The following is a 13,254-nucleotide window of genomic DNA, read 5'->3' as shown; positions in this document are numbered from 1 at the left end:
TCCCAGCTCTCAGACTTCTAAGGATATCTCTTCTTGCTCTTCTCTAGGTTGCTCAGAACCTGTATTAGATGGATGGATCACTTCCAGACTCAATTACTTAACAAAATGGATTATTAAACGGTGAATCAATAGGTTATAAAAATGGGAAGCAAATCTCTTTGACCTTTCAACTATTCTGGGTAAAAGTCTGTTTCTCTCCTAGTTTACACTGGTTTAGCACCATGCTGACTGGATAAGATAAAAAAGTTGGTAATTTCTCCATGTGTTCAGTAACACAGTTCTGACGGGTTAATGGTAATTTCTCTTATTTTTAAGTAAAATACATGAAAAGTTTATTTGTAACTGAGCCCTCTAGATTTTAAAATGTGAGTGAACAGGGTTGGGTGATTCTGCAACTCACTTAGTGGCTGATTGAAGCATGTCAGTTCACCAGTACTGGGAAGTCAATGGGCTTAACTATTGTCAGTCTTCTTGAATACATACACACATACACACACACACACACACACACACACACACACACACACACGGGAGACCCTCCCAAACAGAATTTACTTATAAAAAATTGTGTATTAAAATTTGTGTATATATTCTTACGTGTTTAAGCTTCAATCACCTCCAAAGTAGTCTTTGTTTGATGCAATATCTCTATAGAGATGCTTTTACCACTGCTCAGTTTTTTAACTCATCATTTTTGATGCCTTTTAGTGCTTCTGTCTTTTTTTGTTTCACCTCTTTCTCATCAGCAAAATGTTTCCCTTGGAGGATTTTTTTCATCTGATGAAACAAACAAAATATGTCACTCAAGGCAAGATCCGGTGGATAGGGCGGGTGGGGCACAGGGATCATGCCATTTTTGGCCAAAAACTGCTCAACAGTCAGCATGATGTGGTCAGGTTGTTTGTGGAAGTCACCCAACAAGCAATGAACAGATGCCCTGAAAGCATCTCCAATTAAAATCCAAAACACACTGAAGCCAAATACAAGACTCTCACAGCAACGCTAGCTGGTACACTGATGTGGATGGGTTCCTAGAACTCTTTTTTCTTTTTTTTTCAGTTGGAATCTCACTGCATTGCCCAGGCTGGAGGGCAGTGGCACACTCACGGTCACCCCAGGGTCGATCTGCTGGGCTCCAGCCATCCTTCCGCCTCAGCCTTCCAAGTTACCGGAACTACAGGCGTGCACCACCATGCCCAGTTAATTTTTTTGATTGATTGTAGTGACGAGGTCTCACCAACGTGCCTGGGCTGGACCAAGCTCAGCCATAAAACTCTTACGTAGTGGAGGAAGCCTGTATTACAAGGGACTCACCCTCCAAAAAAAAAAAAAAAAAAAAATACATATTTTTTTGTGGGGGGGGGTCTCTCCTGGGGGGAGTAGAGAGAAAGAAAGATAGAGAGAGTATAAATATAATCATTCATAAACTTAGAGTCAATTCTAAAGCTATGAATTTTGTTTTTCTACTGCTACGAGGTGCCAGTTTCATTTCACAAGATTTGATACAAATGTGTTTGGAGGATCTTTCACGTTATGCCTCCATTCATAAATAAATCTATGGTCATCAGACACATGGTGTTTGTATCTTCCATTGGTACCTCACATAAATATGGATATACTCTAATTTCAAGTTTCCAATGTACTTTTTTTGTACCCAACTAATAGTGGTGTTCCCAGCATGGGAGAAGGGGTAGGGGGTGAGAACTGGTTTTACCAGTAGTTTAGCTGTGTCTCCCTGTGAAGCCATGTATCTTAACTGTGGTGTTTTTCACCTTATACCTATGATTTGCATCTCTGTAATTCTGATGTATGTATTTATTATCTTACCAACAGCATTGCTCAAAATCATCTTCCTTTTTTCCAGCAGCTTATCCAAAAATTGTACTGCTATGCTGTCTCCCATCTTTTCAACACAAAAATTCTATAAACTTCAAAATATGTTCCTTACAAATAAATTCCAGAGTGTTGAGTTTTTAGTTACCTACTTACCAATATTCTGAGTTTTAACAAAAATAATTTATCAGAACTTATAAACATGCATGCAAAACAAAATGAATTTTAAATGTGTAAGAAAGCCAAGGGAAAGGGAAAATAAAAATAAAAATAAATTAAATCAAGCCAGCAGTGAGGTTGGCACATAAAATATTTGCCCTGAAGTTCTATATGCTTGCTAAAGGTAGATCACAAATTTGACTCTCAACTTTCTAGAAACCAATCAAAAGATGGAAATGTGATCAATATCTCCAAGGTATAAGGAAATGAGTTGCTTTGAAGAAGCGTATTAACAATTCATGAAACCAAGGTTAGGAAACAAATTTTTATATATGTGTATATTGTAAGAAAGAAAATTGAAAACATATTTATCACAGAGTAAGGTGTTTCATAGGCCTGTTTTGTGTAATATTTCTAAGTATTGGGGGATGCTAGCTTGCCATGGTACAATGCAATAAAAAGCATTTTTGTGAGAGGGGGTGTCTTCAATACATGATCCAGCCATGTCACCCTTCGATGGTCCAGCAGGTGCAAGGAGAAAGGAGAGAGTTCAGATTTTAGAAGTGAGAAGCAACATCAGATTCACAAATGGTCCCAAAGCCTCAAATTAAGTAACTTTAAAATACAATTTTATTCCAGCTCACCTTTGTTGATCCTTCTTGGAAATCGATAGCATTGTTGCTCCCAAGTACCAGGGTTTTTCTCATTCCCTCACCAGCTTTCACAAGAAAATTCTACAACCAGGTTAAGAAAAGTCTAGGTGGAGAAGGGCAGAGATTATTATTTATCCATTTCTATAACCCCAGGGTTGCTAGGGAAATGCCAGGGTACGTAATAGACACTGATGCATGTTGTTTTGTATGAAAGTTATTCCTATAGGCTCTAAAATTAACTATTTTATATAGGTAAAGAACTTTACCTTCATAAGAAGAGATGATGATGCTAATTTTGGATGAAAAGTATCCAGAACAGAAAAGTAATAAATTAATACAGAGGAATACATTGGCCAATAATAAGCACTTAATACATATTTGCTGAATCAAGGGGTAAAGCTCTAAAGCACTACACAATGTAAAATATGAGAAATTAGGAAATTATCTTGATACTGCCACAATAAATATTTTAGTGGCAGAACACTAGTGCTAATATTCTCAGTAACATTACTTTAATAAGTAATTGAATTACAAAAATACATTCTTTTTTTTCTATGAGATTTCACGTAAGTATATTTTTATTTTAAATAGAGATGGAAAATACTTTGCAGAGGTTTTTTTAAAAAAATTACATAAGATTTCCTTAAAAAAAAATCTCATATCAATAGTGATCTAAATTCTAGTATGAATGGACTGCATATTCTCCCTAAATATTTTTCCTGTATTGTGATTTTGACTGATATTAAGCAGAGGTAAATTTAAGATTCTATTACCTGACATAGTAGATTCTGAATATATTTTGTTCATTAGCTGACAACTGATTGACTAACCAACACTTAATTTCTAAATATTATAAAAATTTTCCAGCCTAATCTTGCTATCATAGCATCATATTTTTTAGTAAATAATTTATCTACCGCCATATGCAACAGTTCTCCAAAATAATACATTTTTTCTCTATTCAACGTGATACCATCTTCATCGATATTGCCCTAGAAGTCCAAGTTGTATTTAATCTTAGATCCTCCTGTACTATATAACTTAATGATAAGCTATAGATTTTCAAACTGGCCACACTTTGGTTTAAAATAACATTTTACTTCAGGGGCCTAGTCATTGGCAGACCCCTCGTGAGCATTAAGAAGCAGAACCATAGATGTTCTGAAAACTACCTTTTGACCTTTAGCTCTTCCTTTATTCCGTGGTTTGACTAAACAGAAAACTCTCCCAGAATTGAAGAAAGAACTAGCAATGCCACTTTTGAAATAATGTACCATATTTTCATCATTTAGTAGCTATACATATGCATATGCTTATAATAATATCATATACTATAATATCATATATTGTCATTTTGGTGAACTTTCATCATGCAAAATGCCAAGTTGTTTTCTGCTGTAGTCCTTCTTCCTGGCCCACCATTTCCAATAGGATTTTTAGAAATTCTGGTTTTATTCCTGAGAAACATATACCTTTTCTTCTAGCTCCTCTTCTTATTCCTTTTAATGTAGGTTTTGTTAGATAAATGCATTTTAACTTTTAGTACCTAAAATTCTATAATACATTTCAATATGATCTCTGGAGGAAGGGGGGCCTGGAAATAGCTCTGTCCAGTGAATTCTGAGCAAAGGTGATATGTGTCACTTAGGAGCCTCACCAGCGCAGAATCTTCTGGAGTTCTATTTCTCTCTAGAACAGTGGCTGATAACATTTAAGATGGCGGCTGCCTTGTCAGAATCTGGATCCTTTGGTCAGTTCCGTGAGCAGAGCTCCCTGCTGGACTACAGTTGACATTACCCTGAGCAAAAGCCAAGCCACTGAGACTTTGGGGTTGTTTGTAACTACAGCATAACCTGATTTAGATAGACTGGTATAAGTGGTGCTCACTTTTGACATTTTCTGGATGATGCTAAAAATATTTTAGATTGCAGCAATTGCCGGTGTTCCACTCAGTCACCTGTAGATCTCATTTCTAATCTCTGTACACCATGTGCCAACTTTCTGTGTGTACCTTTGTGTCTAACAGCACACACAGTTCTCTTCAGAGGACTGCCCTCAAGTTACTGGATCTACTTTGCTCTTAGGAGCAGATGAGCCAGTGACTGACTGGCTCATGAAATCCCAGCTTCCTTACGTCCAGAGAGGACAATCTTGTGATAAATTTACTTTCCAGAATTTCCTTACAGGGTCAGTCTGAAGTTATCCTCTGTGAGAGCTTGCTTGAAATTTCCCTTTACTTAACTGCTTTCTATTTCTATGCCCTGCTTCCCTGACTCTCTTCTCAGTTTGTTTCTCCTGGGAAATCGTTCTTAATAAATCACTTGCATATGTGACTCACGTGAGCATCTGTTTCAGGGAAACCCTATATAAGGCTGAGAATGGAATATATCATATGTAGTTTCATAATAATGCTTATGGTACTATGTTTGTATAGATTTTAACTTATCCTGGTATGTAAGAGGAATCAAACTTTAAAATGCTGGTTTTGAGCTTTCAACCATTGAAACCACAATTTTGTCATGTTTAATGTGCTGTTTTTCACCAGATCAGAACATGTTGTGGCTTAATTTTTCTTAGTAAGGCATGCTTCTTAGATAATCATTACATAATTTCTCCACTTTGGGTGGTGGATTTGTAATTATCTGTCTTTTCACTGTCCTCAAGTATCTTCAGAATCCCTAACACATTATTAGCTAGACTTGCGTTTGGGACAAAGCTTGTGATCTTATAATAAGCTGGACACACAAAGGTCAAATTTACCAGTTTACTGTCCTTTTTATAGAGCTCCAGTGAATTTTATTTGACCATTGATGATGATGATAACATAAAAAAATAAAGGAGGAAAACACATCTTTCTTCTGATGATTTTTTTTTGGTGTGAACTATTAAATGTTTTAAATTATATTTATCATTTTGGCCAAGATATTTTGCATGCTAAACTCCGTGGCATATAATTCTGGTTTTGATTTTCTCCTTACTAACCTCTGAAATTATATTGAGACCTAATTATGTATTTGTTTAGAAGATAAAATGCTGTAGTGACTTATAAATATGAAATGTATTTTTAAAACATCATTACATACTTTTACGTCACATGAGGACAAGTCAACTGGAAGAATACCATGCAGACTAAACCACTGAGATGGTGAGGGTCCTTTACTTTATTTTCTGCTTATTAATGGGATTCACGTAGACAAATAAGAGAACCATAGGCATCCTCTGTTTGGATGTGTATCAGCCTCTGAAGAAATAATAAATATTTTCTTTTGGGACATGTCCCTTGCTATAAGGTAGGAGTCTTTGAACTATATTAAGTTGGTCAAGTAAGGAAGAAACTGTCCAGACTCCATGTATATTCTAGTTAATGAAGTATAATGCTTGCAAATTTAATTACTCCTTATCTCTTTATCAGCTGTTCACTCCTTTTTCCTCCTTAGATCACTTCTGGAGATAACTTATACTTACATTAAGTGAGCAAAAAATAAAAGTTACAAACAAATCTTTAGGTGTCATAAATTTTATAGAGATGCAAGTGAAACCCATCTATCCTTTATGCCTCTGAGATAAGAGTCCAAGCCAGACAATAAATGATGTATCTGATTACAGTGAAACATTTGGAAAATAGCGTAGCACTATTTAATTTTGACATATACACATATCTTTTGACTCAGCCTCTTCATTTTTAGGAATTATTGTATGTAAAAGTGAAAACACGTAAAACACATATGTAATGGAACTTATTTTACCCTTTATAAATCCCATAATTCATAATTATAACTAAAAATATCTGAATCTAAATATCTAAAAGGTGAATGGCACATGGCTACAGAAGCTGAAGTATAATTATAGTTGGGAATATTTTGCAGCTGTTAGTATAAATGAATGAGAATAGTATGTCCTGACCTGAAAAGATGTACTTAATATGTAAATGAACAGAATATGTAGAAAAATGGGTATTGTGTGAACCAATTTTTGTGAACAGAAAAATCTCATTAGGTGAGTGTAAGCATAGAAGCACACCACTAAGAATGCACACTAAAATTTTAACATTGTGTAACTCAAGGTAGCACAGCTGGAGAAGGAGTTTGGTTAATAACATGCTAATGCCTTTGTATTATTTACCATGACCCAGCAAGTGAACATTTCCTCTGCAATTTTGAAAATGATAAAGTACATTAAAGTGTTTTAAAGAAAAGTGAGGAATAAAGATAAATAAATGTATCTGTCTCTTTTATTTAGGAGGTTCTTTTATGATAAAATTATTCTTTCTAGGCTAAGTATATCTATTTTTCTCAAAGGTTTCTATTTTTGGCTTTTGACAACAGATTTCTTTTGGAGTATATATGTAGAAAGACCCATTTCAGACCTTATCTATATGCAACACCCACAAATATAATATATGATGTAGAAGGATGGAACTAGTTATGCAAAGATGGCCAAATATATTTATATTTTCCATGGTACTTGGCAGAGGTTGTCCCTCAATGCTATGAATCTACCTTCAAAGAAACAAAGAGCACTGATTGCCCAAGTAGTTATTTCATAGACATCAATAATGTTCACCAAAACTGCTGGGTCCCTGCTTTCTCTGCTCGTGTGCAAAAGTACTAAAACTTCCCCTTCCCTTAAAGTAGGCCAGGGCATAAGACTTCCTCTGAATAATGACACCTGAGTCAAGATGGTTAAGATTATTTCCAAGTGAAGATACACTTTCTGTTCTGTTGTTGTTGTTGATTACCACAGTATAAACGGTTGTGCCTGACTGCTAACAGTTACTGAACACACTTTGGCTGTCTTCATAATACTTTGAACCTATACACTAGAGGCTGATGTCAGTTTTTGTAAGCAGGAAACACAATTTTAGAATTGCCTAGAGATAAGATAATTTTTCAGTTCCACAGATTCCAGCTTCTACCTAGTGAGTTTTCCCATAAGATCGATTTAGATTCATACCTTGGCTCTGTCAGTTACTTGGTATATTGTACAAACCACTCCACTTCTCAGAACCTCTGTTTTCATCAGTAAAGTGAAGGTATGCATACCCATGTCACATGGTAATGTAAATTAAATAAAACAATGTATGTGACCCAGTGTTTTATACATAGCGTATGTTTAAAAATTATTAGTCATCTGTCTGGAATAATCCTTGTGAAATATTCGAAATGAATTTGACAGTGCAGGGAAATAAAAGAAAGGAGTTTGAGATCAGCCTGGGCGACATACTGAGACCCTGTATATAAAATAAAAATAAAAGGAAGAAAACTGTTCTTGGTGACAGCAACACCCGTTATCCCCAATTTGAGTAGTTATACCCATTAAGGTTCTAGAAGAATGGTGTAGGTGAATATGCCTCCTCTGGAATCTTATTTGTTTATATAACAGTATGTAAATATTTTTATTTTTTATTTTACAGTTGTAGAGTATATGTGAGGATTTGCTACATAAATAAATTGTGTGCAGGTGAAGTTTGGGCTTTTAGCGAGCACTCTCTTCCCTGGTAGTGGGCCTGGTACCCAGTGGATGGTCGTGTGCCCCCGTCCCCTCTCCCTGGAATCTTAGCTATTTGAGTTTATGATATTCATTCCATCATAGAAGAAAGGCTAAGAATTCCTCTCATATAGCTCAAATAAGTATATTTGACAGAGCTCTATTTAGCTGTTTATTTTATTTTACACTTATTGAGTTATCATCCTTCTGTTTAAGCTCCTTGCTCATCTTTTGCCACATATCTTTTACCACAAAGGTGTTACTCTCTAGGTAAGCAGAGTATTGTTCTGCTATCTGTCAACTCTCTACTTTTATTCCAACAGCAACTACCAAGAGAGATCTGAGCAGATAGCAGAAGAATTGGCACATGCATTCCGGCATGAAAGTCCTACACACTGAAATTCTATAGGTAGAAACAGACCAGAAAAATGCTAGTAGTTATGCTGGCGTGGGAATCGGAGTAGTTCATGTATACCACTCATTCACAAACCAGACAATGCAGCAATGGGGGTAGGAGAGCTGCCACCTTAAAAAACTGAGATCCTTCTTTAAATAAATCCATGCACATCACTGAGAGTTGGGGTGGATGTGCTTAGTAATTTAACTTCCAATTGTAGATCTTGGAAGGGTATCTTACTATTACACATTTAGTCAGATTAAGACAATTCAAATCTAAAAATTATTATGACATTGTGCCAAAGTTGTCCACTCTGAATGATTATTCCAAGACAATCAAAGTGTTTCCATTCTCCTTTGACAGCCATTTATTTAGGAATGTTTAATTCTGGCCATTGATATATGAGAGAGAGAGAGTAGAGGAGACACTTCTGAAAATTTCCCTCACTTCCTTAACCTCAAAGACAGACTCAAGAAAGAAATAGTGTTTTTCTTTTTATAAATGTTGTTATGTTTAGATATGATGTTTTGAGTTATTGCAGTCATTTTCTGACCATGAGGGTATCATTTTGAGGACAAATCTGGCACATTGACATTTTTTATGATATGGCTAAACTTATGGAATTGTATGGCTAGAGTCTTCTTGTTATTTAAGATGATGCATTTTCTTATTGTTTAAGAAATTTGACTTGGAATTTTTTGTTATTTGTGGCCTTGAGCATTTAAATTAATGCATAGTTAAATGAAAAGTTGAATTTGAATGAGAATTTATAGTTATTAAAGAACAAATATTTATTGGGTTTATAACATGCATTTTGTTAAAGATGGATAGCCAATTATTTTCTATGCTTGTAGATTTTGCAATTGAATAATTAGACAATTAATCTTCACTACAATATGGTATGCACATATATGTCTGTCATCATATGAGGACTTGACCCAGTCTTGTAAGATCAAAGAAAGTGTTTCAAAGGATAAAACTTCCAGTCTGGGATGAAAATGATGAAGAGATGTTGGCTAAGCATATGTTGTTTTTTGTTTGTTTGGGGTTCTTTTTTTAGTTGAAGACTCACTCCCTCGCCCAGGCCGAAGTGCAGTAGCATGCTCACGGCCACCCCAGTGTTGACCTGCTGGGCTCAGACGATCCTTCTGCCTCAGCCTTCTAAGTAGCTGGAACTACAGGCGTGCGCTACCACACCTGGCTAATTTTTTGATTTTTATTGTAGAGATGAGGTCTTCCCAAGTTACCCAGGCTAAGCATATGGAAAGAAAGTAGTCAAGACTCTTTTTGTGGCAAATTCTAAGAAGTTATTGACTACTATAACCAGGAAGTCCCGTGGTAGTCTCAGACTGAGAGGCTCAAATCACATCATCATGAATAACCTGAAAAATGTGGATAACCTGAAAGATGGAATTCCCATTTGAAAAGGTAGATGGGAACACAAGTTTCAGTGGGACTATTAAGAAACTGATTTTTGAACTTTTTAATTTTGAGATGCCAGGTATTTTTCAGATGGGGACCTTGATGGAATAGGTAGATATGCAAATATAGAGTTCAGGGAAATATTTTTTGCTGTGAATTTGTTCTGTATACATGGATAGTATTTAAGGGCATGAGGCTGGGTAAGATCCCACCATAGGAGTAAGGATAGACAGAAAAGAGAAAAGGTCCAGAGAATGTATTCCTGGGATTCTGACATACAGGAGTTTGGGAGATAAGAGAAAATCAAAGAATATGAAAATGAGTAGCTATGAATGTAGGATAAAAATTGGAAGAACATGGTCTTGGAAGTAGAGATATATAAATATGAAAAATGGAGAGAATAAAAGAGAAATTTCCACAGGCCCCTCCGTAGCCTGCTCCGTCGAAGTAGCCAGCCTGCTTGCCTGTGTTTCTGGATGGAGCTCATATACTCCTAGAAAGGTTCATCTCTTCCTTGCCTGAATTTTCCCATCCTCTTTGGCCTGGATGACCTACATGGAGAGGCTGTGCTTGATTTGACAGGTAAAAGTGAGGGGAAAAATGAACAATGCTGCAGATAAATAAGCAAATAATAACCTACTGCTCTGTTCCTTTTCCCCTAATGCTTCAATCCCAAGTTTCACGAAGTTGGCTGGGAAACTAAGATTGATGAGAGATATCAGGTTGTCTTCCAGATCATGACCTTCTCCCCCGCCTTCCTTAACTACAGGTGTCTCTGCCATCACTTAGTTCTAATTGACATGTAGACATTTTGTGGGTTTTTTTTTAGTTGAAGACTCACTCCATCGCCCAGGCTGAAGTGCAATGGCATGCTCACAGTCACCCCAGCATCGACCTGTTGGGTTCAGACAATCCTTCCGCCTCAGCCTTCTAAGTAGCTGGAACTCCAGCTGGAAGGAAAGCTGATATTTTCACTTTATAGCTTTCATCATAATGCAGCCATGTGACCTCACATAATGTATGGAAGCAATCATGAGATATAGTCAGTGAACAAAAGACTTGTATTCAGGAGAGTTGTATCCTATATGTACTTGGATGGGTCATTAACACGATTTCAAATATGGAGCAGGCAAGCTCTGAATTCTAGAACTCAGACTCCTGACCAGTGCTCAAACTGCCTTTTAGACTGTTGTGATGAATACATTAACATATGTGAAAGTGATCTGACAACTTTAAATGCTTTATGCACATAATAAGTGCTGTTAGCTATTTGTTTTCTTATTTCAAAGATCAACCGGGAACGTCCGGCTACCACTTATACTCCGGGTACCCTGCTGAAGGATCATTTCTAAAGGATAGTGTGTGTGTGTGTGTGTGTGTGTGTGTGTGTGTGTGTGTGTGTGTGTGTGTGTGTGTGTGTGTGTGTGTGTGTGTCTTTGTGACTGTGTTTGTGTGCAAAATCCTGGTTGCTTTGGATTGATTTGTAGAACAGATTTGGAAAACGTGTTTCTTTCCTAAGCACCCATTGGCCTTATTGTCACTAGATGGCAGAAACAGATTCTACTTCTGTGGGAAAATGAGAGTTCATTTTGCATTCGGGAAGAGCACAAAAAAAGCTTCCCACAGACAATGTTTACAGGCTTTCTTTATTTTGACATTTCTTCTGAATACATTAATGCTTTTGGAAATTCCCTGTTAGGTCCCCTGCAGGGGTATGCTACAAAGTGATCTTGGCTTACACAGAAAAAAAGCACGGCTTGCATTATGCATTTTGCATTTCAGTTTATAATTTTAGAACCCAATACTACTTTATTTAAGGGAGATAGAGAGTGGGAAGAGGGTGGAGTTAAACACTAAGAAAAATCAAGAAGCTGTGTCACATTACTAAAGCACTGCCACTGTAATATTTCATCTCAGCCAGAGATGCCTTTATTATAATTCATTCTCTTTAGAGTAAGGGGAGTTGACAGTCAAGGTTTCAAATATAAATATATTAAAAAATTCTGTATGTAAATTTCTGTACTGGAGAATTTTTTCTTTCCCTCCTTTTCCAAATCAGTTATTGCTTCAGAGTACTATTAGTTTCTCATAAAATTAAATGACTGAGACAGTACTTATTCAAAAGCCAAACCGATGCTCTAGAGGCTTTGTGAACAATGTTTTCTTACCATCCAAACAATCGTCGATCTTTAGCTGCTTTGAGCACATGCCAATTACAGCCTTCCTGAAAAATACCTAAATAGAAATGTCTGAATTCAGAGAAAACCAGGACAGTGTGTTGAAGCTGAAATTATGAAGGAATGATTATGCTAAACATTTGTGTCCCCATTTATCTTTAAAAACACTTTAAGAAATAATCTCATCTTTTAAAAATTATTTTTGTTCCTCTTGGAATATGTTTTTACCTCCATTAGGATCATATCAAGTCCATGGAAAGGATAGTTTTAGCATTATATCTACTTGCTTAAAATGCAGTTTTGAAATATATGTTTCATGTAGTTGTGGCTGTGGGAATTCCAAGCCATAGGAAGAAATGCTTGGTGAGTTCATTTGCATACCAATACCCAGAATGCTTTTCCAGCTCACTGCTACTTAATCTAAGTCAGCTGGTGTCAGAGCCCTGGGAACAAACTGAAGAATGTTGACATGCTTCTCTGTGCATGTACTGAGTTCTGTTTCAGCATCGAGTACACAATGAAAACTCAAAATTTCGACTCTACTGTAAGATGAAAAAGACTGGAATATTTTTAAATATTTATTTTGGAATTTCCTTTAACTCTTCCCATGAAATGTTACTCTAATTATTATTGTGATAAAATTCTAATTTTCTAGCTAAATGAGTCTAGAACTACTGTCTACCTGAAATACATGTTAACTTGAATAACTGCTGACTCAGAACACAAGTGGGAGAATTGGAAGAGCATGAAATATGTCTGTCCGTTTTGAAAAAGGTCATTTTTTTCTTAAAAATTTTTTTTTTATTTTAAAGATGTGGAGTATAATTTAGGGTTAGGTATACAAATATTCACTATGCTGGCACCTTTGTTGACGAGGTGTATCTCCCTGCCCATGGCAGTTTCCCACTACTGCCAATCACTTTCTTGTAGTGTTAGGATAATTGTTCAAGGTTTACTTATGAGTGAGAACATGTGGTACTCAGTTCTTTGTTTCTGTGCTAGATCACTCAGTATTATAGACTCTAAGTTCATCTAAGTTGTTGAAAAGTCATAATTTTGTTTTTCTTTATGGCTGTGTAATATTCCACTGTGTATATGTACCACATTTTTTTTTTTTTTTTTTTGG

Source organism: Carlito syrichta, unplaced genomic scaffold, assembly GCF_000164805.1.
Source record: "Carlito syrichta isolate Samal-C Ts95f unplaced genomic scaffold, Tarsius_syrichta-2.0.1 Scaffold315177, whole genome shotgun sequence".
NCBI lineage: Eukaryota > Metazoa > Chordata > Mammalia > Primates > Tarsiidae > Carlito > Carlito syrichta.
The sequence above is the reverse complement of the archived record's forward strand: the minus strand, read 5'-3'. Positions refer to the sequence as shown.